Here is a 14,850-nt window from a genome sequence, read left to right as displayed (position 1 = left end):
CCAAGTCTCTGGAGTCAAGCTGATCTTGACTAATGTGATATTTTCAGTGTCCTCTTCTGTAATTTTTAACACTTTTACATTATTTTTCCTTCTTTCCATTACTCATGAGCACCAGCTCAGTCTGAATCCATGCAGATCCCAGGGTCAGGCTGTGATGCCTGCTTTGGAGATGGAGATACAAGAGCAGCCCATCCCAGCCCCATCCCCAGCCAGCTGCCCCTCTCCACCATGCAGCCCCCCATACCCATCACCGGGGCTGAGCTCTCAGCAGCTCTCAGATGCTCCTTTCTCATGTTGAGAGGGAGACAGAAAGTGATTACGAGAATTATCTCAGCCCCATTCATCTGAGAAGGAGCTCTCTATCAGGGTTGTGGTTTTTGTGATTCCTTTTCCGTAGTGCTGGTAATGATACAAAAGCAAAACAAAACAAAACAAAACCAACCAAAGAAATAAAAACTAACAAACCCACCCCCAAAACACTCAGTAAAGCTCCTAGTCTAAAAAGAATCATTGCTGTATGGCAGTTCTGTGATGACTTATTGCCAACAGACATCTGAGTTTACTATAGATCTACTTTAGGTCACGAGTGCAAAACCATATCTCGTTAATATTTAAAGATGCTTAGCACAAAAGCATGCATAATTAAACAGTGCATCAGAGCTGATAATTCCAAATAATTTGTCTTCTGAAAAGGGATTTTTGTAATTTGTTAAACTGGTTTGAAATCCACAGTCTAGCAGAAGGAGTATGTTTGCATTACAAAATGAATAACTTTAAATGTTGGGCTGTGTCCATCCTCTCTGAGAAGAAAAAGAGACATGGCATCAGGGAGGTTTTTAAAAATGCACATAGATAGGTGTGGATTTAGCCTTGCATATGCTCTGTGTCTGTCTGAGATATATATCCCATTTTTAAAAGCAAAACTGTATTCCCACCAGGTGTAGCATTGCTTTCTCTCCCAGGATATTTATTCGATGAGGAGCTCATTGATGTTAACAATGTCTTTCTCTAGGTAACTCAATAGTGAAGGTGTGCTTGTAATAAGAACGATCTACTAGTTAGTAAAACAAGCGACATACAAGATAAATATCTTAAAATTAATGGTGTCAGGTACAAGATACAATATACTGTGAGATTTTCATTACATACAAAAGGCTATCTGAGCACTTTTTCTGCCTGGATGCTAAAAATCTATGAGGAAAGAAAATGTGCTTATGATCCATTGCAAACCATGCTTTTCAGAAGTGCCAAAATACAAATTGATGTGTGACCACAGCTATTGTTAATTTAATATAAGATCAAAAATTAAATGGCAAATGTTCCCAGCACACTCATGGATCACACAGAAGAGTTATTTACAAAGTCAATCTAAAAAACCTATTTTACAGACCTCACTGAAGGTATTTCTAGAAGTTACTGAATTTGTCAGGGTCTTGTTTCCCTGTGACATTAGAGCAAATCTCAGCAACCACAGCTCTGCTATAGTAGACTGCATTAACTGTCATTAACTCAGGACCTGTAGCTTTTGGCTTAACTTCCTACCAAAGACGTATTTTCTATTTAGACTAGTTGGAGGGGGGTTGAGGGGGTGCATTGGAAACTATCACATATCAACGTTTTACTTAGTGCTGTGTTTTATGTAACAACCCAGCAATTCATTGTTAATATGACTATGAATTAAAGACTGGGCTCTGTGTGCTGGGTCCTGCTCTGAAGTGGCCAACAGCAGTAGTGGAGGGAGGGAGGGAGAAAGCAGACAGTAGGAATTTGCTCTCATAGCTGAATAATGAAGCCTAGAGAGGTGTATTCAGATGATATGTCCTGGATATTGTGGCATCCAGAGTGGATTTACGATGGATGGAGATATCTAAATTCAGTTGATTATAAGTGATCATCTGTCAGGGCTGCTGTGCCCTGATTAGCAGGGGGTCAGAAGGGGAAGATGAGCAACCACATCACAGCTGCCTGCGAGGACTGACCAGGGTTACACCTCACTCTCCTCTGGCAGTATTGGGAGCCCTTGGTATGAAGGCAATCCAAATAGTTCATTATTTTCATAAACTTAAATGTCCCAGTTGTTGGTCTGAATATAGCCCAGAGAGACAGCTCATGAAACATATTAAGTAACTAGTACTTGAATGCATAATTTTAAAAGAAAAGAAGGGAATTTGGCTACACCTGACTTGGCTCCTTTGGCACTAGAAGAGCAGATGAGTAGGTCAAAGCAGCTGGTGCTGAGGCCTCTGTATCTGTGCTATATTTGGTTCAGGGGTTTTCCTTTGTACTATATGTTGTCTGGCCCCAACAGAACATCCCGACTATACCTTCGGTTCAAGGCTACCCAAGGACCATGCACTGGAGCAAGCCAAGACGTTCCCCTTATGGAGTGCGTCAGTAGCATACACAAAAGGCAGCTTTTCTCTGGAAGAAATCTGATGTGCATGAATCAAGACTGCTCCATGAACTGAACCAGCCTGTAGTGAGGCCAAACAGGGGATCCACTTCAAAAGAAGCAACATTTCTCATAGCTCACCACTGGCACAGACACAACCTGGTGTCTAGCCTCCAGCATTTGTGCAAGGGGAGTTGCGTACAGATGGTGAGGAAACCTGTGTGACTGAATCTGTGACTTTTGGCTCTACCACAAACCAGAATTGGTCTCAAATATACACTATCTAAAGTTTAACTTGCGGTGAATATGCATTTTATATACTAGCTATGAGGAAGAGACAAGACTTTCCCATCCAGCCACTGTGGTTTATTTCTCCTCTAATTCCCTGTTTCCTGCCTTTGCGAGTTGGATTCTCTGGGAAGCCAATGCCTAGACTGACTGTTAATAAGGCCCTTCAAACTGGTCACAAGGGGATAATCAAAGGCTGTATAATGTGGCATGTACTTCTCTCTTAGGGTTGATGATATTCTTTTACTAGCAAGTCACAGAATGATGATGATGCTATCAGTGGAATCACTGAGTTTTTTTTCTTTGACATCAATTTCTTCTTTTTTGAGAGCAATGGTCTGCATTGTTTACACAGAGAGAGATGACTTCCTGCTATTCTGTGAAAACTAAATATGAATACTAGGAATTCACCCTCTTGTCCTCCTTAGGGGGAAGGATGGAGACAGATTTCTCAATCAGATTTCTGCCTTGGAGCAACATCTTTTCAATACATACTTAGCCTATGTGGAAGAATAGGACAATATATACCTCCTGGTCCTATTCTACATCTGTCAAAGGCCATGGATAAGAGACTAGGAGGGAGAAAATATAAAAGCATCTGTGTCCCCTTGCCACTAAATGCTTTAGACTGGGCAAGGACTTTGGCAGTCCCAAATGCTCCACAATTCTGTTTTGTGCCTTGGTTTAGTAATTGCTGTGAAAGAGACACAGGTATAGGCTTTGAATCTAGACTTGCATTTCAGTTTTCCCAAAGAAAAAGAGATTTTGGTTCCACCCTTTCTCCATTCTCTTAAGCTGGGATGTTGCCAAAATATCAATATTACTGTCACATTGAAAGATCCCTGGATATACAGCTAGAAATCACAGACTTGCATTCCAAAGGATTCATCATTATTATCCTGCAATTCTCCCTGGACATTGGTATAAAACATAGTACTATAGTGTTTCATTTCACATTAAGGTATGACCGTAGGCTTAACAGGAGTCAGATGTATATGTTTCCAAACTGGATATTCTCATTTCTGTTTGTGTCCCTCATTCTGGGTTCTTTAGACAATGCCAGAGATATACAAGGAGACCATGGGACACGTATTGAGCTTTCATGAGTCAATTACTTATTCAGATTCTGGGAGTGGGATACAGCTTCAGATTAAGACATTTGAACAAAGTTATGGCTTTGCAAATGCCAGCTGGTAAAACAGGCATCTAAACAGCTGTTATAGTCAGCAGAATCTCACTTTAGTTTAGTTGCCCTCTGGGGTAACCTTAAGTATCTGCTTGGCCTCCAGTTGCTGCTACAGAAAAAGGCAGGTCCTTTTTCTCATCTACCCCTTCAGAGATCTTGGGTATCTTAGGATGTCTGAAGTGGTGCTAGACATTCATATTAGGGAACTGTCTCCCCCTGCTACCAAGATATTGCTAATGTGTGTTCAGATGCATACAAGTAGACAAGTATTTACATGTCTGAATCGAAAACTGAATCTCATTTTCCTTTGGTTTTACCTGCTTCCATCCCACTCTGGTATGGAAGAATCTCTCTTGCTCAGACTCCACTAAGGTTGCTTCCTCAGGCCTGCACTGGATAGAAAGGCAAAACAGTAAACTGAGGTTATGGACTGATGATCATTTATGATGGTTTCATCTGCTTGTCCCTGACTGAAGGGCTGAGGTAGTGGGAGGAGAGCATATGGGCACTGTGAGGCCACTGCTGCACTAAAGCACACCAGGTTTGTTTAAACCAGCCAAGGGAATGGCAGATCATCCTCATAATTACAGTATTTCTGGTGAGAGGAGGAAAATTGATTCAAAAATGTCAATTTTCCTGCAAGGAATTGTCTTGACATATCATTAACTGATGCAGTTAAATAGTTTTTTTCTTATGCATTTGCAGCTGCCTCTTACTTCCTCTTTTCCACCCACCTCATGGGAGCATGGACCAGCTGAACTGTTCTGTCGTTGTTTCCTCCTGGTTGCCCTCCTTTGAGTGTCCCTCAGCAGTGGGACTGAGGGTCTTGTCCTAACCTGGGCTTTGTGTGTAACCAAGTGCTTTCTTGGTACTTTGATGGAGTCAGCACTGTGCAAGCTCTTGGGTAGTTATGGTGCTGGCTGTGAAAAATCACTGCCTAACTAATGCTAGAAATAAATTACTGATAGTTAACAACCTTCCCCTCTCGCCAGACTCTCCTCCCTTAGCAACTCACTGAATCCCACTATCCAAGGCCAGAAGAAACCATTTCATCACCCACTGTGACCTGCTGAGCTTTGCAGGCTGTTTCTGCTCGGTTAACCCTGCACTGACCCAGCTAAGCTACGTATGGCCCAAGCAGCTCTCCTTGAACCCAGCCATGACCTGAAGGGCAGGTCCAGGCAGTGCAGACATCCTGCTGGTCCTCCTGAGGAATGCTTCCCCTCCCCTGTGGTGATGTGCCAGGGTCTCTACGGGTTTTACACATCATTAACCCCTGTGAAGCTGAGCTGACTGAGCAGATACTTTGTCATAGGAAATGCCTTATTGCCAGCCTCTCGGAAGGAAAGGGTGGATAAAAGAGCATCCAGGAGAGAATATTTTCATAAATACTATGCATCTTCTATCCTAGATGATGCTTTCAAGTTGCTGCCAGAATCTGCTTAACACCTTGCATTAAACTTCAGCTCTCAGACTGCAAAAAGTCTGCCTCTGGACTGCTATTACTATCCCTTCCACAGTGAAATGTTCTGCATGATTTAGTCAGCAAAGCACTGAGAAAGAATACTGCAGGTTGGGATGAGCTTTATTCCAGAGTTTACCTATCTAAACTGATTAATGCATGCTTAATAACTTCAAAGATTTCCCATCTCTTCAAAAGGAGGGGGTTTCTTCAAAGCTTTCAAACAGAGAGTCTCCCTTTCGAATTGATGAAGGCATAGTCCCAGTGGAGATTTTACATTGCCAGTATGTACTCCTTCAAAGATTTCATTGTTGGCATGCTGTATTTGAAGATTTCCTGCCCTCTGTTACCCATTCACTTCATTTTTTTTTTTTTTTAAAAAGAGAAAAGAAAAAAAAAAAAAGAACAAGAAAATCATATCATTGGGGTCTCCTTCAAAGCAATTTCATGTCACACCCCTGAACCCTGGAGAGGAACAGTGTATACCAAATTTAGGGGTTTGCTGTAGTGTAATTAGCATCTCTGAGGAAAAGAGCTGCCCTTTCCTAGAAGATTTGTTTTTCTTACTGGGAACTGTCTTTGATGTGCCTTGATTCAATTGCCAGATCATTTTTCAGATTAAATGCTGAACAATAAGTAATTCTTCAGCAAGTTCATCATTCACCTGGAAGATTTTTGGATCAAGGAGACACCCACTTACAAGTCTAGAAGGATTTAAAGGTGCTTACAAGAATATTGGAGAAAAAAATTCGAGGATTTTTAGAAGCAAAGGAAAATGCTTATCACAGAGTTGCTAGGACAGTGACTAACTCATTGTTTCTTAGCTGTTTGTGGAAAGAGATGTACAAAAATATATTAGCTCCTGGAATGCATATTTTAGAAGTTTGCAAGGACTGCAAAAATTTATAGCTGCTTCACTTCCACTACTCAGTCCTATCAATATAGTTTAAAGTAGATCTGAGAAAGATATAATTCTTCTAATGGTTTAATCAATTTACGAACACTGCTTTTACTCCTATTTTCCCCTGTGTAATAAATTGTTAATTAATGTGCGTGAGAAACACATGAAATAAAGAGACCCAGTCTGTACAGGCTGCTAAGAAGAGGAGGTTATTTCTGAAACTCTAAATAAATCTGTGCAAACTGGTAGAGCTGAGATTCCAGAGCATGATCTGAGGTGCCCACATCCCGAAAAAACAGTAGTGCTCGTTTGTTTTGAGTGCCTGTTCTTTCTAGTGTTCCTTTGTTTTGCCCAGAGAGTGCATTCATCAGATCTTCATGGCTCAGTAATTCATGAAATTCTCTTTCCATTAAAAATAAATACTGCATTTTATATCCTTGAGATGGACCCTGCATTTGATTGTCTTTTCTATAGCAGTGTATATTGAAAACTATAAAATTATAATATAACTATTAATCCGCTGTATCTGCTTGTACCTAATTTTTATTAAAAATGTATTGTGCTCCAGCTGGCTCATAAATTACAATGCGGTTGAAAAGGCTCCAGTTGGATTACTTCTGAAGGAGAACATATTGAAATAAAGAAAGGCTTACTGATTAATATTTTGACTTTATATACAGTGTTACTAAGGTAGCACCTTGATTACCACAGAAAAGAATTTGTAGTTAACTATATTGCAGATCTGGAGAATGTAACAATGTGAAACTTTTGGAAAGTGGCATTTACACGAAACCATATTATCATCACTGATCAAATCTTTCATGTCATCTTTTCCTTTTATGAATAACATAAAAAACTTATTTTGCTTCAACAGTAAATTAATACATTAATAGGAATGTAGCAGAATCTGGATCACATACCATCTGTTCTTTGACTCCCAATTGCTCTCACTGTTTTTTTTTATAGCCCTTCTGAAAATGCCTAGAAAAAACTGATATAGCTTTGTCTTTAGGTTTACTACCATGAGAAGCAAAACTGCTTAATTATGTCTCATTTAGGAAGTAATGGGAAAGGAGAAATGAGGATATTTAGAAAAAACTAGGGGCCTGCTTTACCTTTTTGTATGCTTAACAGTCACTATAATTTTGGGGGTAAAATTCATACATTAAAAAGCACCTAATGGAACTCAGTGAGTGAACTGGGAAAATTCAGCTGGAAGCTGAATTATTCCAATGTGTACTTGCTGCCTAAGACCGAAAACAGGAGTTAGACTTAGGTGATGCACCCAGTCATTTAACTGGAGGTTGTGGCTGCTCATAGGTGGCAGAAGCTCACTGAAAAAATAAGCTGCTTCCTATAGGCAAATGTGCACGCAGGCCCCTGTGAGGCCTGGTAGCTCCATTTCAGTCTGAAATAGTTTGATTTCAGACTTCCCCCCCACACCTCCTGCCCCCTAAAAAAAGCTTATTTTAATGCCCCATACATTTTCTGTCTCACATCTTCTCTCATTCTTTCTTACACATGCACACCAGGTTGTGCTTCTTTTTCATCTATAAGATGACAGAGAAGGTGAATTTTCTCTTACATTTGTGAGTTAAATGAGAATAAAGCCCCTTTATTGTCTGTACTTTGTTCCTGAAGTTTTGCCAAAAATAATGTTGGCTTTATTAGCTGTGTAGGATTGAAGATGCTGTCATGGTGTCAGACCACATACCAAGATGCAGGACTGCATATGTTTTTAATTTTCCAGCTATTTGTCTTGTCCAAAGATTCATGAAAATAACATCAAGCAATGAAACAGAAATGGAGTATTGGAAACAGCAGTGGCAGCTGCATAACATAGAAAGAAAAGATTACTTAATGGCTGCCTTCCACAATTTTCTGGACCAGCCATACATGAGATTTACATATGCTCTCTTAAGATGTCAGTCTGAGAACATAGGCATTATCCTTGATGTACCATAATGCTGACTGACAAGATATACATGATAAGACTACTTTAGAGAGTAAAGTGGCATTCCTTTTGATCACAGGTATTTGCAGTCATATGTAAAGCCCAATTCATTCCCTTCTTTGTCTGACAGCAAAGGGGCAGAACATGGGATTTAATACAGAGTGATTACTGGGTAGTGAAATAAATAAAGATGACCAGAGGGATTTTGATGCTCTGCAATATACACAACCTTTCTGCCCACTTGTATTAACAGACTCCCAAGGATTTGGTTTATCTGTACACATGGCACCCGGATGAGACACCCCACACAGGTTATGGTCTCGTATCACATCTGTGCTTGAAAAAAAATAATTTATTTCCATTTGTGAACTGTTTTTTTATTTATCACATTCTTTTTTTCTTACAGGCAATTCCTCTACAGTTTCAGTCTTGGGTTGCTAAGAGTGTGAAAGCAGGAGCTGACTATGGCATCTTTGTTCACGTCTGCACAAAGCTCTTTCTAGATCTCAGACTATGCGAATGGATAACAAACAGACATGTATCGATTAATATGAGACGCTGTCACTACAGCAAATCCAACTGAGTGAGGTGATTTGAGGAAAAAGTTAAGATAACAATTCCAATGATAGGAATGCTTGGTTTTTCCTTCTTTTCAGGATTTTTACTCCAGCACCTCCTTCTGGTCTTTGCTTTGCTTTCTGTCTCTGCCCAAGAGAGGAACACAACTCCTGTGAGGCAAGAGAGTTACAAGTACAGGCTGAAATTTCTTGGATTTCCAAGGGAAAGAGGAAGAAAGATATCCCATACCAGGAAGATACATGTTGGGCATTTTAAATTCACATTAAGTTTAAATTTTAATTTTTAAATGTTTAGTTTTCTTGCAATGGAGAATTTGTCTCAATGAATAAAAAGGAGACTAGCTTTCTTCGAATATATGTATAACTTTGGCTTTCTAAATCTACTGACACGACTGTTTCACGAAAGTTCTGGGGACGCTAATGCAATCAGCTAAGGAAATTCCCACTAAAGACTTGTGGGGGTGCCCATGTTAATTTTTTGCAGATAAATTAATACGTTCTTTAAGAAAATTATCACTTATAACTCTTTGATGGGACAGTACTAGTGAACCAGAAAGCAAAAGACTGGCTGTAGAAGGAAGCCTGAAGTTCAGATTAAATTCACATCAGAAGAGTGTTGCTGGGGAAAGATGTTAAGAACCCCAAACACTCTCCATTCCTCCAGTAAAGTGTTAGGGGGGTCAGTCAATGCTTTCTAATCAGCTCTCATCTTCATAGGTCAGCAAAGCCATGGCACAGATAAGAGTCTTGGGATTCATTCACCTCTTTGTCCTATTTATAATTCCTGGACATTGCCAAAGAGCCTGTGCTATCCAGTTCCCGTATGTTGTAGAACACCAGTCCAGTGCCTCAGGGGGCTGAACTTTATTAAAAAAGCACCAACACAAGTTTCTTCAGCATAATCCACCAGACCGATTCAACATCATTGTCTTCCAGGCAGGTGCGCTGCCTAACATTCGTTTGTACTGGGATTTGAGGCAGTTTGGTGTATGCAACCGAATTATCTCCAGCCCTGTCCTGGTTTGTACGGGGACACTCATTCTCCCTCTCCTCAAAGCAGCTCCTCTGTTTACGGCAGTCAGAAAGCAAGGCCAGAAGTTCCCTGTGTTTGATACCTTTCCACATATGCCCTTCAGCATATCCAGGCTTACAAATGGGTAACGAAATATAGCACCTGCAGGAATTTGTAGCAGTATTAAAAAGGATTGAATATTAACAGGGGGAAGAATCCAGTAGCTATGTTCATTAATTATTGCTTTACTAAAAAATGTCCAAAGGAATTCCAAGCACACAGTTTTAGATTTGTGGTTGAACAATCACTAAGTATCATGGTTGCACAATCCCTACATATACACTGGTGCCCCTTCAGTCTTGCAATTGACTATTTCAGTGGTTCACAAAGCATGAACTCATATGATGGGCCATGCTAACTCTGAGGGAGCCTTTTTTTGTGTGATCTGCAATTAGTGGGTCTCTAGGAAATTTTGGAACTGTACCTTTTAATTCATGATGTGTGTTTGGAAGGTGCACAAAGGTTCAGCACACTTAGATGCACCTCAGAGCTTCCTCAAAACACCTTGGGCTCTGTCCTATACACATCGATTGATGGAGCCATTAAGACCTGAATGGACGAACAGTAATGATTCCATTTGGACCGATCCAATTTCAATGACATTGTCTCATACAACTCCATTAACATTGGAGCTGTTACAACCTCAGTGACAGATTATTATTTCTTTTAAAAAAGGAAAAGGAAATTAACACAATATATTGAATTGCACTGAATTGAGACAATAAATAATGGAATGTACCAGACACTAACCTCTCCCTTCTGTAATTCCAAGAGGAAAAATAGACATATTTACCACAAAGTTGATGACATATGTCGTACTTACGTTAAAATATGTGGCAAATCCTTATAACATATGGGGAGAATTATAAAACTGGCTAGATCTCATATTGGCTGCAGTAAAACTTCAGGTGTAGAATTAGATGGAATGTATCTATCTATATCTATCTAACAATGGTCATTGCTGTAGTCACTGAGCAAAACACACTGTTATGTACTCTATAATGGAAGAAACAAATTTAAATAAATAAGTTTTCAGAAAGCATAATAGGACCAGTGGAAAAACGAAGTGTGACCCATCATACCCTACACTAATATTCTAGGCTGATATTTGCATGGGCAGAGGAAAGGGTGGCACATGTAAGCATACCCAGAAACTTGCCTCTTCCTCCAGGGCTACCTGAGGGCATAATGTAAATAGCTCTGTTCCCCAAGTTCAAAAATTGTAGGATCATAGAACTGTTTTGGCTGGAAAAGACTTTTAAAGATCAAGTCCAATGGTTAATCTAACACTGGCAAGTCCATCACTAAACCCTGTCCCTCAGCACTGCGTCTATACATCTTTTAAACACCTGGAAGGATGGTGACCCAACCACTTCCCTGGGCAACCTGTTCCAATGCTTGACAACCCTTTCTGTGAAGAATTTTCCCTAATATCCAATCTAAACCTCCCCTGGCGCAACCTGAGGCCATTTCGTCACTCTCATGCTGTCACTTGCTGCTGGGAGACAAACACCCTCTATGCTACAACCTCCTTTCAGGTGGTTGTAGAGAGTGATCAGGTCTCCCCTCAGCCTCCTTTTCTCCAGCTTAAGCAACCCCAGTTCCCTCAGCCACCCCTCATAAGACTTGCGCTCTAGCACCAGCTTTGTTGTCCTTCTTTGGACATGCTCAAGCACCTCAATGTCTTTCCTGTAGTGAGGGGTATAAAACTGAACACAGGATTCAAGGTGCAGCCTCGCAAGTACTGACTACAGGGGGATGATCACTTCTCTGGTCCTGCTGGCCACACTATTTCTGACACACACCAGGATGTTGTTGGCCTTTTTGGCCACCTGGGCACACTGCTGGCACATAATCAGTCAGCTGTCAATCAGCACCCCCAGATTTCTCTCTGCCAGACAGCTTTCCAGCCACTCTCCCCAGAGCCTGTAGTGCTGCCTCATACAATTGGCCTCAGCCCAATGATCTAGCCAGTCCAGATCCCTCTGTATGGCCATCCTACCCTTGAGCAGATCAGCACTCCCACCCAAGGCGGTGTTTTCTCCAGACTTATCAAGGGTGCACTTCATCCCCTCATCCAGATCATTGATAAAGATATTAAACAGAACAAGCCCCAATACTGAGCCCTGGGGGGCACCACTCATGGCCAGCCTCCAACTGGATTTGACTCCATTCACCACAACTCTTTGGGCCCGGTTCTCCAGCCAATTTTAACCCAGTGAAAAATATGTCCATCCAAGCTATGACCTGCCAGCATCTCCAGGAGAATGCTGTGGGAAACAGTGTCAAAGGTTTTACTAAAGTCCAAGCAGACAACATCCACAGCCTTTCCCTCATCCATTGCGTGGGTCACATTATCACAGAAGGCGATCAGGTTAGTCAAGCAGCACCTGCCTTTCATAAACCCATGCTGACCTGGCCTGATCACCTGGTTGTCCTCTACATGCTGTGTGATGGCTTCCAAGATGATCTGCTCCACAATCTTCCCTGGCATCAATGTCAGACTGACAGGCCTGGTTCCTCCTGGCTCTTCTTCTAGATAGGCATCATATTTGCTAACCTCCAGTCTACTGGGACCTCCCTGCTGATAAATGATGGAAAGTATCTTGATGAGCACCTCCACCAGCTCCCTCAGTACTGTTGGATGGTGGATCCCAACTGGCCACATAGACTTGTGTATGTCTAAGTGGTGCAGCAGGTTGCCAGCCATTTCCGCTTGGATTATTTGAGCTTCATTCTGCTCCCTATCCCTGTTTTCTAGCTCAGGGGGATGGATATCTAGAGAACAGCTGATCTTACCATTAAAGATTGAGGCAAAGGTGGCATGAAGTACCTCGGCCTTTTCCTCATCCTTTGTCACTCTGTTTCCCCGCATATCCAATAAAGGATGGAGATTCTTCTTAGCCCTTCTTTTGTTACTTCCCCTTGATTCGTACCCATAAACAAGAACTATACCATACTAGATGAGCTAATAGTACAAACTTTTGTTTGTCTAAAAGGATTTGTTTTGACTAAAATTAGTATCACAAGCCAGTTCTTGTCACATCCACACCTCTGATTCTTCTGATTCTGATGAGAATTTGCATTGCTCCAGTGCTATTAAACAGTATTGGGAAAATTTGTACTGTCAAGAATTTGCTGCTATAAATTGTACATTATTCCTTGAACTGGCTTACTACATCCAGATTCAGAATGAATGTCATGATCTTCGAAGATGATATTTATAATAATTATGCTCACTGGATATCCAGCACCTCAAGATACAGTTCAGGGATTAGTGTAAGGATACCAAGAGTGATCAGGCTAAGAAGTTGTGCCTTCCATCTCCAAGGTATTGTCCTCTCCTTAATCCTGTCTGGCATAGGAAGATGATACAGGCATATAACACTGGCTACACACGTGAGAGAATGTGCAAAGGGAACATTCTCAAAAGTGAATGTAAAAATGAATTACCAGTGAATTTGCAAATTCACTTGTTGCATCATTTTTTGAAAATGTGTTTTCTTTGCATTTCCTTTCAGCAAAGACTCTATGGTTTTCCAGCCACCTTGAACAATTCCTTTGTATTTGTGGTGTGGTACTTTGCTAGCTATTGTATTCAGAGATGATAAGGCTGTTGGTTGTTTTTCTTCCAGTCCCTCATTTTCATTTTGCAATGCTGTGGGGATCAGTGGCTCTGTTGCAATTCCTTGTCATTTGCACTAAGCAATGTGAAGAGATTTGAGACTGGAAGCACAAGGGCTCCTTCCTACAGCATCCAGGTGAGTTCAAGATCACTTACTTATTTTTCATATTAATTTTGCCCTTCCAAAATCCCTTTGTCTTCAGTGGAGTTATAACTCATTTCGCTGTGGTATCAGAAAGCAGATAATCAGATGTGACTTTTGGCAATGCCTGACAGAATGAGGTCTAATGGAAAGATAATGTTTCCAGCTGCTAAGGGCACTTGCCGAGAGACCCACTAGCTTTTTCAAGACTTTCCTGTAAATAAATTTGCTGACTGAATATCTCCATACTTGGCTCAGAAGTAGTTCATATGGGCCTTGAGTGTTTGGCTCTTAATACCTTTTGCACAGATTTTCTTTATGCTTATTAAACTCAGTTTTATGTTAACAGAACACAGAATTACATTTTGTGTAGCCATTTATTTTTGTGAACAATTGTTTAGTGACTTTTTATCCATATCCTGCCCTAATCTGAAGCCCTAGAACAATTAAAATAAGTGAATTTCAAACCTTATGACATATCTCACATTCACATACTTGTACCTGATACAAAAAGGCTGCTCACCAATGCTTTCCCTTGTGAGGCTGGCGGACGGTCATGGAGATTTCCTCTGAAAATGTATCGCTCCTGAACCTACCCTTTCTATAGCTGAAGCCACAGTTTCTTCAGCTTCTCACAATGTCAGAACAATTGCACACACTGAAAGTGCATCTGTTTGTGATGTAATTAGGGTCATAATGGGAAGTGAGTTTCAGCTTTAATTGGGATGAGAGAACTTCTTTTCTCTCTAATCTTGCAGAACTGCTCTGAGCAGGTCTGCCTACCTCTATGTGGACCTGTTTCACTTTGTTTGCTTTAAGTACAGACAGACTCTGCATACATGTGTCTGATATGGTGACAAAAGGAAAGCAGCCATGTTGCTCACTCCCAGGTCTGGCATCCTCTAGACTGTCCCTGAAGAGGAGTAAAAAACCTTTAATTCTATTTCATGAAGTCCCTGCTGTGCAAGTGAGAGCATATGGGGCAGGATGGGACAAGGAAAGGACATGATAGGAGAAGTAATGGCAGTTTTGTTGGAATTCAGCTGCTGTTGACTATGAGTTATCAACATGAAACCTAAGCAACTGCCTGCTATTTTTCAAGAGCAAAGTTAAACCCTGATTGGAAAAAAACAATAATGCAGTTACCACTTTCTCTTCAACTGGCCCATATCTGCAGTTTTATCTTCATTGTTTCTACAGATCGACCTCTGCATCTGTGGAAATAATTAAAGTAACTGGAATGACTGCTG

Source organism: Patagioenas fasciata, chromosome 5, assembly GCF_037038585.1.
Source record: "Patagioenas fasciata isolate bPatFas1 chromosome 5, bPatFas1.hap1, whole genome shotgun sequence".
Taxonomy (NCBI): domain Eukaryota; kingdom Metazoa; phylum Chordata; class Aves; order Columbiformes; family Columbidae; genus Patagioenas; species Patagioenas fasciata.
The sequence above is the reverse complement of the archived record's forward strand: the minus strand, read 5'-3'. Positions refer to the sequence as shown.